This window comes from Lathyrus oleraceus, chromosome 2 (genome assembly GCF_024323335.1).
Source record: "Lathyrus oleraceus cultivar Zhongwan6 chromosome 2, CAAS_Psat_ZW6_1.0, whole genome shotgun sequence".
Classification (NCBI taxonomy): Eukaryota; Viridiplantae; Streptophyta; class Magnoliopsida; order Fabales; family Fabaceae; genus Lathyrus; species Lathyrus oleraceus.
This window is the reverse complement of record NC_066580.1, coordinates 197,252,981-197,265,544: the sequence shown is the minus strand read 5'-3', so window position 1 is coordinate 197,265,544 and position 12,564 is coordinate 197,252,981. Positions and strand designations below refer to the sequence as shown.

Sequence of the window (12,564 nt, the reverse complement as noted above, 5' to 3'; positions counted from 1 at the left end):
CATCGGTTAGGGTGGTATTGGGTAGCACAACACTTGGGACTGCTTGGTTGTTCACCATCAGATAATAGCCTCCGCCTACTCTGTTTTTAATCAGGCGGCTGGAGCGACAATAGCCGATATCCATAGACAGGGGTGGAAGGGATTCTAAAGTTTGGAGTTTATCCCCTAGGTTCAGGCCAAGTGCTATGGAGGTTATTAATCCGCCAATTATGAATGGTTGCCGGCCTCTAGCACATAAGGTGCGGATATGATGAAGGAGAAAAGAGGCGGCGTTTACCGTAGTATCCGATTCGAAAACGCACTGGAGGAAAAAGAGTTCTTTTGAGTTGACCTTACTGTTGTTTGGTCTTCCAAAGAGTGTGTTTTGCAGGATACGGAGAAAATAACGGATGGTGGGGTTATGGATGTGGGAGAGAAGGAGTTCTTCCCAGTTGTTGGTATTTATACCGGAAATTTTCTTAAAAAGGTCGAAAACTAGAACTGTGTTCCAGTTTGAGGTTGGGGGAATTCTGGCATGGAGCAGACCTTCTGTGGGAAATTGTAGCATGGCACTCAATTGGCGTTGGGTTAGAGAGTACTCGGTGTTAAACATACGGAAGGTTGCTGTACCGGTTAGGAATTCACCTTCACCGGCGGGAGTGGTGTAGTCGTAAGAGCTTAGGAATTCTAAGGTTAGGGAAGGATAGGTGGGTTGGTTATGGGTGCAAAGGAAGGTTAAATCGGCTCTACGGAGCATCCACTCGATACCGTGGAGTAAGCCCAATTGTTGTAAACAAGTTAAATCGGGGTACCTGGTGGGAGCGACGCCTCGCTGTTGGAAGCGCTCGAATTGCTCTTGCTGATAGTTGTCATCTCCGGATCGGAAGATGATATTTCCGAAGTTTTGACTTCCCGCCATTGTGATGGATTTTTGAATGAGTGATTTGGAAAGGAAAAGAAGTGTATATTTGATATGAGAGAGTTGTTTGTGGTGAAAGAAGGAAGTTTGGAGGGTATTTATAGGTAAAATGTGGGAGGTGAAAAGAAAGAGTGGTTGAAAAGTAATTAATTGTGGTAAATGAAAAATGAATGGGGAATGTAAAAAGGTGGGGGGTGTAACGTTCGTCTCCAACGGCTCCCTAACGTTCACATATCTGAGAGGCGTTACGCTCGTCACAAGGCTGTGACGCTCGTAACAGGCACTAAATGTGCCGCCCGTCACGGGTGGTGTGACGCTCGTCACACTTCCTTTTGGAAAGGCTTAGTAGCGCTTCACAGAATCACTTGGTAGCGTAATTAAATATTTTATTCTGCTTATGAACGTTTTAGTCTGTAGCTTAATTTAGTATGCATGCTTACTTGCTTTGTATAATAATAATAATAAGTAATAACCGTAGAGCATAATAGGCATTGCAAAATAAATTAACTAAACAGCTTCAATAAAAAGGATCATAATGTATTACAGGAAGGGAAAATAATAAAATGAAATAGAAATAAACATGAATTCAAATAACATTAATGAAAAAATCTAGCCTAAAACTAAATAACTTAGAATGAAGAAATAACTAAATTCCATCTATCTTCGGATCTCTGGCCGGAGGAGTAAAAGAGTTAACATGATGCCGTAACATACGTAACTGACTTGCCGTGCTGCTCATGTGTTCTAGGACTGCAAGTCTCAAGCTGTGGAAATCTTCCCTGAGGGCGTTTTGTTCTGACATCAAGGCTTCAATGACGGTTTTAATATCTGTTCCTGGCATATGATGTCGGAGATCAGGCATGGCTGATTCTTCGGTCAGGACAGGCTGAGGAGGAGGATCAATATCATGGTAGCCGGATGGAGTCTGAGGGTCAGATTCAGCAAGAGAGGTATGGTCAATATAGTGCTCATAGTCATCACAAATCTCATAATCCTGGATGGATTCAGTGGATCCAGCAGGAGTTGGGGTTTCATTCAGGTTATAGAGCCAGTTCCTTTGGTTATGAACACTAGTCCTAGGATCGGGCAGGGTGAATAGGCAGAGAACCTGGTTATCAATAACAAGCTCAAACTCATCAGACCCTATGTTTGCTATAAACATAGTGTTGAAGAGGAAAGGTATACTCATAGTGGTAATGCCACAAAAAGGGTTCAGGTCAAGCATAGGCTGACGTAGTCCAATAGCATTACCTATCATAGTTATCAGGCCGCCTATTCTAATGGGTGCTCTCTCATCCTGGATAAGGTGGTCCAAATTAGCTAACATAAAAGTAGCACCGTTTACTGGACGGTTCTGGGAAGCACAAAATATGATGAAGAGTTCATCACGTGAAACTGAAGTACTATTTGGCTTCTTCCCAAATAAAGTGTGGGTCAGGATCTTATGGAAATAGCGAAAAGCCGGGTTATGTATGTTTCCAGAGAGAAACTCATGTTCTTCGGGCTCATCATTTCCAGTCAGCTTACCCCAAAAGTGTTCAAGCTCTCTATATTCAAGAAGTTCTTCCTGGCTTATAGTGAATGTATCAAAGGAGGTAGGAAAACCCAAAAGGTTGGTGAAGTCTCTAGTATTAAATTGGTACTCCATATTGAACATTCTGAACTGGATAAAACCTCTGGTAATTCCTTTTCCATGGCTAGGTAGATAGATTAATGAACTAAGGAATTCTAGTGTGAGCCTCCGGTAGGTGGTGAAAGGTCTCAGGGTAGGGGAGGTCTCCCATCCTATCTGATTCAGCAAAAACAGGACACTCTGTCTCAGTCCAAGGGCAGTCATAGCCCAATCATCAGCATATAAACTAGGTAGCATCTCCCTAGTGGCTAGTTCTTCAAACCTTCGTTTCTGAGCCATTCCTCTGAACTTGATACCCATACGGTCAGAATGTCCCATCTGGTTAGTGTTAACTAGAGAAAAGAAAACATGAGTTTAAGTCAGGATTTGGCCAAATGCCGAAAGAAGAATAGAATTATTATTATAATATATAGATATATTTTTTTTCTTTTTGAATAAATCAATAATGAATACTAAATAGAAATTAAAAGAATAATTAAGAGAAAAATAGAGGAATGATAATAATAATAAAATAATAAAATAACAGATTAATTTGTGGGTTGTCTCCCACTAAGCGCTTTGTTTAAATGTCGCAAGCTCGACAAAGAAACTGTTAAATATAGTCTATGAGTCCTGGGGGCGTTTCGTCTAAGTGTAGAATTTGCGAATCCTCGTTGGTTTCCGCATAGTGATAATGTTTCAGACGTTGCCCGTTTACGGTGAACGGTTCTGTAGATTGTCCTTTAATTTCTACCGCTCCACTGGGAAAGATTTTAGTGATATGGAAAGGTCCTGACCATCTGGATCGTAGTTTTCCCGGGAATAATTTTAGTCTGGAGTTAAATAAGAGTACTGCGTCGCCTTGCTTGAAGATTTTCCTTGATATACGCTTATCATGCCATTGTTTTGTTCTTTCTTTATAGATTTTGGCATTTTCATAGGCGTCTCTTCTGAGTTCCTCTAGTTCGTTTATGTCAAGGATTCTCTTTTCACCGGCGGTTTTATAATTCAAATTTAAATTTCTAATAGCCCAATAGGCTTTGTGTTCTAATTCTACCGGGAGGTGACAGGATTTTCCATAAATGAGCTTAAATGGGGTCGTCCCTATGGGAGTTTTATAAGCAGTTCGGTATGCCCATAAAGCTTCTGGTAATTTCAATGACCAATCTTTCCTTGAAGTGGCGACCGTTTTTTCTAATATTTGCTTGATTTCTCTGTTAGATACTTCCACTTGTCCACTGGTTTGAGGGTGGTAAGGTGTTGCTATCCTATGTCTCACTCCATATTTAAGTAGTAGTTTTTCGAGTATCTTGGATATAAAGTGCGATCCACCATCACTGACTACTATCCTTGGGATGCCAAATCTCGGAAATATTATATTTTTAAAGAGTCTAGTTACTACTCGGGTGTCATTAGTTGGAGAAGCTATAGCTTCGATCCACTTTGATACGTAGTCAACCGCCACGAGTATGTACTTGTTACCGAAGGAGGATGGAAACGGTCCCATGAAGTCTATTCCCCACACGTCAAAAATCTCTACTTCCAAAATACCTTTTTGTGGCATCTCGTCACGTCTAGATATGTTTCCCGTGCGTTGACATCTGTCACACTCCTTAATAGCCGCATGTACGTCCTTCCATATAGTTGGCCAATAAAAGCCAGCTTGTAGGATTTTAGAACAGGTCTTGGATGTACTTGTGTGTCCACCATAAGGCGCGGAGTGACAGTGTTGGATTATATTTTCTACCTCTTCTTCGGGTACACATCGACGGAAAATACCATCGGGACCTCTTTTGAAAAGTAAGGGATCATCCCAGTAATAGTGTTTTATGTCATGGAAGAATCTTTTCTTCTGCTGGTAAGATAAAGTAGGTGGAACTATTCCGGCAGCTAAATAATTGACTAGATCAGCGTACCATGGTATGGCAGATATAGCTAAGGTGGTTTCTACTTGCATGTCGGAGTTGTTCTCTTCCAAAGTAGCTATGAGTTTGTCATACGAGAAATCATCATTAATGGATGTTCTTTCTGGTTCAAGGTTCTCAAGTCTAGAGAGGTGGTCTGCTACTACGTTCTCAGTTCCTTTCTTGTCCTTGATTTCTAAGTCGAATTCTTGTAGTAACAAGATCCATCTTAGGAGTCTAGGTTTAGCATCCTTTTTTGTTAGAAGGTACCTGATAGCAGCGTGATCAGTGTAAACTATTATTTTGGCTCCTACCAAGTAAGAACGAAATTTATCTAGCGCAAATACTACTGCTAGGAGTTCTTTCTCGGTTGTGGCATAATTCATCTGTGCTTCATCCAGGGTTCTGCTAGCGTAATATATAACATGAAGCTTTTTATCCTTTCTTTGTCCTAAAACAGCACCTACAGCATAATCACTGGCATCGCACATTATTTCGAATGGTTCATTCCAGTCTGGTGTCTGCATAATGGGTGCGGAGATCAATGCTTGTTTAAGAGTTTGAAATGCTTTTAAACAGTTATCGTCGAATATGAATTCAGCATCTTTCATTAATAGCCCGGTTAAAGGTTTAGTTATCTTAGAGAAGTCTTTGATGAATCGTCGGTAGAAACCGGCGTGTCCTAAAAAGCTTCGTACTTCTCTCACGGTTCTTGGGGGTTGAAGATTTTCGATTACCTCTATTTTGGCTTTGTCTACTTCAATTCCTCTGTTCGAGATGATGTGTCCTAAAACAATTCCTTCTTGTACCATAAAGTGGCACTTTTCCCAATTAAGTACTAAGTTTACTTTTACACATCGTTCAAGAACTCTTTCCAGGTTTTCAAGGCATTCTTCGAAACTTTGTCCGTATACAGAAAAGTCATCCATGAATACTTCCATGATGTTTTCGAGAAAGTCGGCGAAAATTGCCATCATGCATCTTTGAAAAGTTGCAGGGGCATTACACAGACCAAACGGCATTCGTCTATAAGCGAAGGTACCAAAAGGGCATGTGAATGTTGTCTTTTCTTGGTCATCAGGGTGAATTGGTATTTGAAAGAAGCCTGAATAACCGTCCAAATAACAGAAATGTGAATGTTTAGCTAGTCGTTCTAACATTTGGTCAATGAATGGTAAAGGGAAATGATCTTTTCGGGTTGCTTTGTTTAGTTTCCTATAATCAATGCACATTCTCCATCCCGATTCGATTCGTTTAGTTATAGTTTCTCCTTTTTCGTTTTCAATAACGGTTATGCCTCCTTTCTTTGGTACAACGTGTACGGGACTGACCCATTTGCTATCAGATATAGGATATATAATACCTGCTTCTAATAACTTGGTTATTTCTTTCTTTACTACCTCACTTAGGATCGGATTTAGTCTTCTCTGGTGTTCCCTAGAGGTTTTACCGTCTTCTTCTAACATGATGCGATGCATACAAATAGAAGGGCTTATTCCTTTAAGATCGGTTATGTGGTATCCTAGTGCGGTTGGATATTTTCTTAAGATATGTAGGAGTTTTTCTGTTTCGAGTCTTCCTAGATCTGCATTGACTATCACAGGTCGTTCAAGTTCTAAGTCTAGGAATTCATATCTCAGATTTTTGGGAAGTGTTTTCAAATCAGGGGTTGGTTTGTTAAGACACTGCGTAGGATCTGGTGTTATTGCTAAGCATTGTTTAGATTTGTCTTCTAAAAGATAGTCTGATGATTTGTCTTCTCCTGACTCTGCTTCTTTTATGCATTCATCGATGATATCCATGAAGTAACATGTATCTTCTATTGCAGGTGCTTTCAAGAATTTGGAAAGAATGAATTCAATTTTCTCTTCACCTACTTCGAAGGTGAGTCTTCCTCGTTTTACGTCTATGATTGCACCGGCAGTTGCTAAGAATGGTCTTCCTAGTATAATAGGTGTAGTATCATCTTCTCTAATATCCATAATTGTGAAGTCAGTGGGAATGTAAAACTGACCTATGCGTACGGGAACGTTCTCAAGGATTCCTACAGGATATTTGATGGAACGATCTGCTAGTTGTACAGACATCTTGGTCGGTCTTAATTCTCCCATTTCCAGTCTCTTACATATGGATAAAGGCATAACGCTAATTCCGGCTCCTAAATCGCATAAGGCTTTGTCGATGACAAATTTTCCTATGTGACAGGGTATAGAGAAGCTACCTGGATCCTTGAGTTTAGGGGGCATGTTTTGGATTATAGCGCTACATTCGGCAGGGAGTGTAACGGTTTCACTATCCTCAAGTTTCCTTTTATTAGAAAGAATTTCTTTTAAGAATTTAGCATATGAGGGCATCTGCGTAATAGCTTCGGTAAATGGAATTGTAACGTTTAATTGCTTAAGGAGATCAACAAATTTTCTAAATTGACCTACATTTTTGGTTTTAACAAGCCTTTGAGGGTAAGGTATAGGTGGTTTGTAAGGTGGTGGAGGTACATAAGGTTCCTTCTTTTCTAGGGTATCCTTATTACTCTCTTCCTTTTCCTTAGGTTCACTTTCCTCAGTAGATTTCTTAGGGCTTTGGTTTTCTATCCTTGGATCAGACGGTCCTTCCACTTCCGTTCCACTTCTTAATATAATTGCATGAGCTTGGCTTCTCGGATTAGGTTGGGGCTGTCCAGGGAATGTACCAGTTGGTGCAGCAGTAGGTGCTTGTTGTTGAGCTACTTGAGATATTTGGGTTTCTAACATTTTGTTATGGGTAGCCAAGGCATCTACTTTGCTTGCTAGTTGTTTAAGTTGTTCGCCAGTGTGTATGTTCTGGTTTAAGAAATCTTTATTGGTTTGTTGTTGGGAAGCTATAAAGTTTTCCATCATGATTTCCAAGTTGGATTTTCTAGGGGTATTATTGTTAGGATTTGGTTTCTGGTACCCCGGAGGTATAGATGGGGTTTGATTCGGAGACTGTCCAGGTGCGTATAAAGCATTATTACTCTTATATGAAAAGTTTGGATGATTCTTCCAATTTGGGTTATAGGTATTCGAATAGGGGCTTCCTTGAGCATAGTTTACTTGCTCTGTTTGGATTCCAGTCAAGAGTTGACATTCCGCAGGAGTGTGGCCTTGGATTCCACAGACCTCGCAATTCTGAGCTATAGCAACCACGGCGGTTGGTGGTGATACATTTAAACTTTCAATCTTCTGGACCAAAGCATCCACTTTTGCATTGACGTGATCAAGGTTACTTATCTCGTACATGCCAGTTTTCGGTTGAGGTTTTTCCACTGTTGTTCGTTCGGTTCCCCACTGATAGTGGTTTTGGGCCATGCTCTCGATAAGCTGGTAAGCATCAGCATAAGGTTTGTTCATTAATGCACCACCTGCAGCGGCGTCTATTGTTAACCTTGTATTGTATAAGAGACCATTATAAAATGTGTGAATTACTAACCAGTCTTCCAAACCATGGTGTGGGCAAAGTCTCATCATGTCTTTGTATCTTTCCCATGCTTCGAAAAGAGACTCGTTGTCTTTCTGTTTAAATCCGTTTATCTGGGCTCTTAACATAGCTGTTTTGCTTGGCGGAAAATATCGGGCAAGGAAAACTTTCTTCAACTCGTTCCATGTGGTGACCGAGTTGGAAGGTAGAGATTGAAGCCATCTTCTAGCGCTATCTCTTAATGAGAAAGGAAAAAGACGAAGTCGAATTGCCTCTGAAGTGACACCATTAGCTTTAACAGTATCAGCATATTGAACAAATACGGATAAATGAAGGTTTGGATCTTCGGTAAGATTTCCAGAGAATTGGTTCTGTTGCACAGCCTGCAGCAGTGAAGGTTTAAGTTCAAAGTTGTTTGCTTCGATTGCGGGCGGAGCAATACTTGAATGCGGTTCATCTTGCGATGGAGCGGCGTAATCTCTAAGAGCACGAGCTGGTTCTGCCATCTCGGTTAAAGAAGGAAAAATGTTTTTGATATCAGGAAGGTTTATAGGAGGGAGATTGTTTTCAGCACGATATTCCCGAATTCGTCGTAAGACTCGGAGATATAGTTCGATATCGTTGATTCGTAAATAGAGCGGTTCGCCTTGAGAGCGAGTGCGTGGCATACAAATCAACGAAAGAAAGAATAGAAGGAAAAAGAAACCTTAGTCTCTACAGCGTAACGGAAGAGTTACGATATCGATTGAATAAAAGTCCCCGGCAACGGCGCCAAAAACTTGATCGCTCGACTGTGCGAGTCGAGAATGGGATACAAACTGCAAGTGCACAGTTCTATCGCGTAGTTTTAAAAGATATCGATCCCACAGGGACTTATGAATCGATGTACCGTTATCTAAGGTTACTACGTAAATCTAAGGTGAAAATGTTTGATTGTTTGGGGAAAAGGGAGCTAAGAGCTAAACTAATATCTAGATTAAATATTAATAAAACGGATATCGGTATGTGGTTCGTCAAAACTAGGGAATCAATTCCTTGTCGGTCTCTCGGTTTTAAAATAAATCGTTTCGACTAACTTTATTGGTTAAAGGTTTTATCTCAAACTCTCGCTCTGTTGAAGAAACCATGATCTTATGTTAATGTTGCTGTCACTTATAATTAAGTCAAAAATCATATTTTGAAAACAATAAAGTTGCAGAAACTCTTTTTAAGAAAATACTGACCGTTTTAAACACCCTTATCTCAAACTTTCGCTCTGTTGACTTAGGTTATACAATTAAATCTAAATGCTTAACTCTCGTCCTCACATTCAACCTTTAAAAATACTTTTTGGAAAAAGGTCAGAATTTAATTAATTCTAAAACTTGCTCTCGCCCTGAGATAGATTTAATGACTAACTTACACTGTCCAGTTAAAACCTCAAACTCTCGCTCTGTTGGTTTCAACTTCTTTATGTCTTTTACCTTTGTAAAAAATCTTGTTATTAAACCTGTAAGTTAAGACCGTAAAAAGATTGATTCTAATTTTAAGTTTGAATAGACCGACTTAGTTTTGATCCCTCTTTCTGCTTACTTTACATACCGATACCTAGGCAAATTAGCCAGACATGCTTACTAAATAATAATTAATATCATGCATACACAGACTCATTTCAGGCAGGCAATGCAAATAAACAATAGAATAAAGCATAAAAATTAAATAACAATTAAAGAACCTGAATGCGTAATACAATGGTCTTGAACACTCCACCACAAGCCGGTAGGATTTGTTCTTCGATTCTTCAATTAAACAGTAAATTAAATCAAGGAAATAAAAAAAACTCGAATATAACGTAAGGTTAAATCCGGTATAAAGTTGCCCAGTAGTTTCCGGTGTAGAAACTACTACGCGAAAAATATCTAAAAGCTAAGAACGGGGGAAATAAATTGCAAGGGAAAAAAAGAAAACAAAGCTTGCAAAATAAAATAAATAAAATGGACGATGCTGGAAAGGAAGAAAAATAAGCAAAGGCGTGAAAAAATAAATTTGGCAGAGCTTCCGCAAAACTGAGCGTGCAAAAACTGTGTAACTTTTGGTTTGTGAGACGGCTATTTATAATGGCCTTGGTAGCAGCATTCCGTTTCTCTCCTTCTTCAGCGTGGCTATATCCACGGCGTGCATATAGGAGACCAATTCCTTAACGTTATTCTTCAAGTCCTTCTGAGGGCGATACTTGCGCCACAAAGGTAGTGGGGTTGCGTGACGCTCGTCACGCTATGTGTGACGTCCGTCACAAGGCTCCTTCGCGTGACGCTCGTCACGCGTCCTGTGACGTCCGTCACAGGCACAGCATTGGTGACTTGTGCGCTTTGGGCTGGGCTTTGGCCTTTGGTTCCTTTTCTCTCCTTTTTGTTGCTTTTTACACCTCCTTTTCTTCCCTTTTTCGCTTTTGCTTCAAAATGGGTACCTGATATAAATAGAAGAGAAATACTGCATAATATCTGATAAAATGGGATAAATTAGTGTAAATGATAAAATAATTTAATTGAATTAAGTCTTAAAAAGCGATATAATTTCGTGTTATCACTCTCCCATTTCCAAAAAGTCCAAGATCATGGATTTCTCATGTGTGGTTGAAGAGATATAGTTCAATCGTGGCAAAGTGTGGGTTAAACTTCAAATGAGCATAACTTTCAAACAAAAACTCCAATTTAAGTGGTTCTTTTTGCATATTGGTCCTCATAACATGTATTTTCCAAGCATGGCATCATTTGGCATGAAATCTCATTTGCATGGCATTGGTTCATTCATGAAGATTTTGGGAAGAAATTGCATAACTTCATTTTGGTTGAACATGTGCATACCAAATCAATTCCAACATGTGCATGAAACCAGTTTTTGGCATTTTTGACCTCGAACATGCACTGTTCACGTGCATGAAGGTGCATGAAGTGGAAAATCTCATTTTTTGCATAAACATGACAAAGTGATTAAACTCATTTGCATTTTGCTTAAGCCTTTCCTAAACATGATTAACATTGAGTATAAAGCCTAAAACCATAACTGTTTCATCACAATTATCAATTCTAGATCTAGAATCACCAAAATCTCCAAAATTTTCTCTCACTTTTTTCCAAAAATTCTTCAAACCTAAACACTTTCTCTTGCTTAATTCATCATCATGAGGTATTGTTGAACACATTTGGACCAAAATTCAGAAGAAATCGTGGCTGTTTGAGCTAGGTGCAAAGCTTGGAGCATTCATGGCAAGTGAAGATTGAGCTAGTTTCATGCATTGTTAAGCTTCCAGTTCATCATCATTTACTTCAAGAAGCATATTGGAGAAGAATTGGAGCATCAAGAGCCTTGGAAACACGTGAATCCAGTTGCTGTTCATCAAGAGGTTACTTTTTCGACCTCTTTAATTCTCAAAATTGTTGTGATATTCTTGTAGTTCATTGTATGCTGAACAATATGAGCTTTGAATCAAGTAAAATGATGCTATATCCATGAAGATCCGTGCATTTGAAGTTTTGGTGTAGATTTTAATTTCCTTCGATCCATGCGTTTGATGTTGTTTTGGCATGAAATATTCATAGATTCTTGTTGTATGATGCATGATAAGTTGAATGATGTGTTTGATTTTCGTTTCTGGAGCATTTGGATTTTTCTGGAAAAATTTGGATGAAGATCTTCATGATCTTCATCATGTTCATATGCATGTCCAGTTTTCCTGCAAATTTTCCTGCGGAACGCATAGGTTACCTGCGAATTTATCCATGAGTTCATGCGCGTTTCCTGCGGATTTTCAAATATGTGCATGCGCGCGTTAGAGTTTTACATGTTGAAGCTACGTCGTTTTGGCTTTGGCGCGCTGGTGAATTCAAAATGCGCCAGGGTTCGATACCGTGTGGGAGCATTTCACATTTGCCTTGTTTTTCTTTATTCCTTCATATTTCATGCATTGTCCATTTTATTTTTTCATTTTTCCATCAACTTCCAAAATTCATTAAAAATTGAAAACTAAACCAAATTCATCCCAATTTTTTGCATAATGATACTGATTCCATCTAGTTTTTTATCATCATATTTTCACAAGTTGTGCTTGGCTGAATTATTTTTGGTGCTAGAGTGTTTGGATACATGTCCATATTTGACCTTGCCATGCTTATACATTTGTGAAATGCTGGTCTTGATCCAATGCTTATGAAATTTTGCATGCTATAACTAGACACATTGCTTGACATTTTGGTGTTGATTTGGTATTTTTATCAATTACCATTGCTGTTTTATGATCATGCTAAGTTGGTGTGACAATTTGTGTCACACCTTGTGATGTTCAACTTGAATGATGTGTTTGCCATGCCAAATGATATCCTATTGTCCTGATTTTTTGTATGATGCATGTTATGGATGTTGTGAATGAGCATGAATTTTCTTAGAATTATTTGAATCCTTTCTAATTTTATTGAGATTTTTCATTCTGGTTGGTCACATTTGAGCTTTAAAATTTCCTTGAACTTCAACTGATCATGAAATGCTTTTGGTATATGATATTGATGTGAGACCTTTTGGATTATTTCAAGATGTGATTGAAGTTGATTCATGTTAAGTTTCATGTTCTGTTTTGAATGTTTGACCCTAGGCTTTGACCTAGTGGTTTGTGACTTACAGTTGAGCTTTGATTTCAAGTTTAAACATCCAAGTCCATAGTTGATGATGCTTCCTCATTTGAG

At 39.1% G+C, this 12,564-nt stretch overlaps 1 protein-coding gene and 1 pseudogene across 1 annotated transcript in view; one reads left to right on the top strand and one right to left on the bottom strand.

Moving 5' to 3' along the window:
- Positions 1 to 12,564, bottom strand: part of LOC127122583 (uncharacterized) — a gene marked incomplete at its 3' end in the record, with an annotated part of 69,337 nt that overhangs the window by 21,959 nt on the left and 34,814 nt on the right. The window lies entirely within an intron of this gene.
- LOC127124327 (uncharacterized) lies at positions 7,871 to 7,970 on the top strand (annotated as a pseudogene).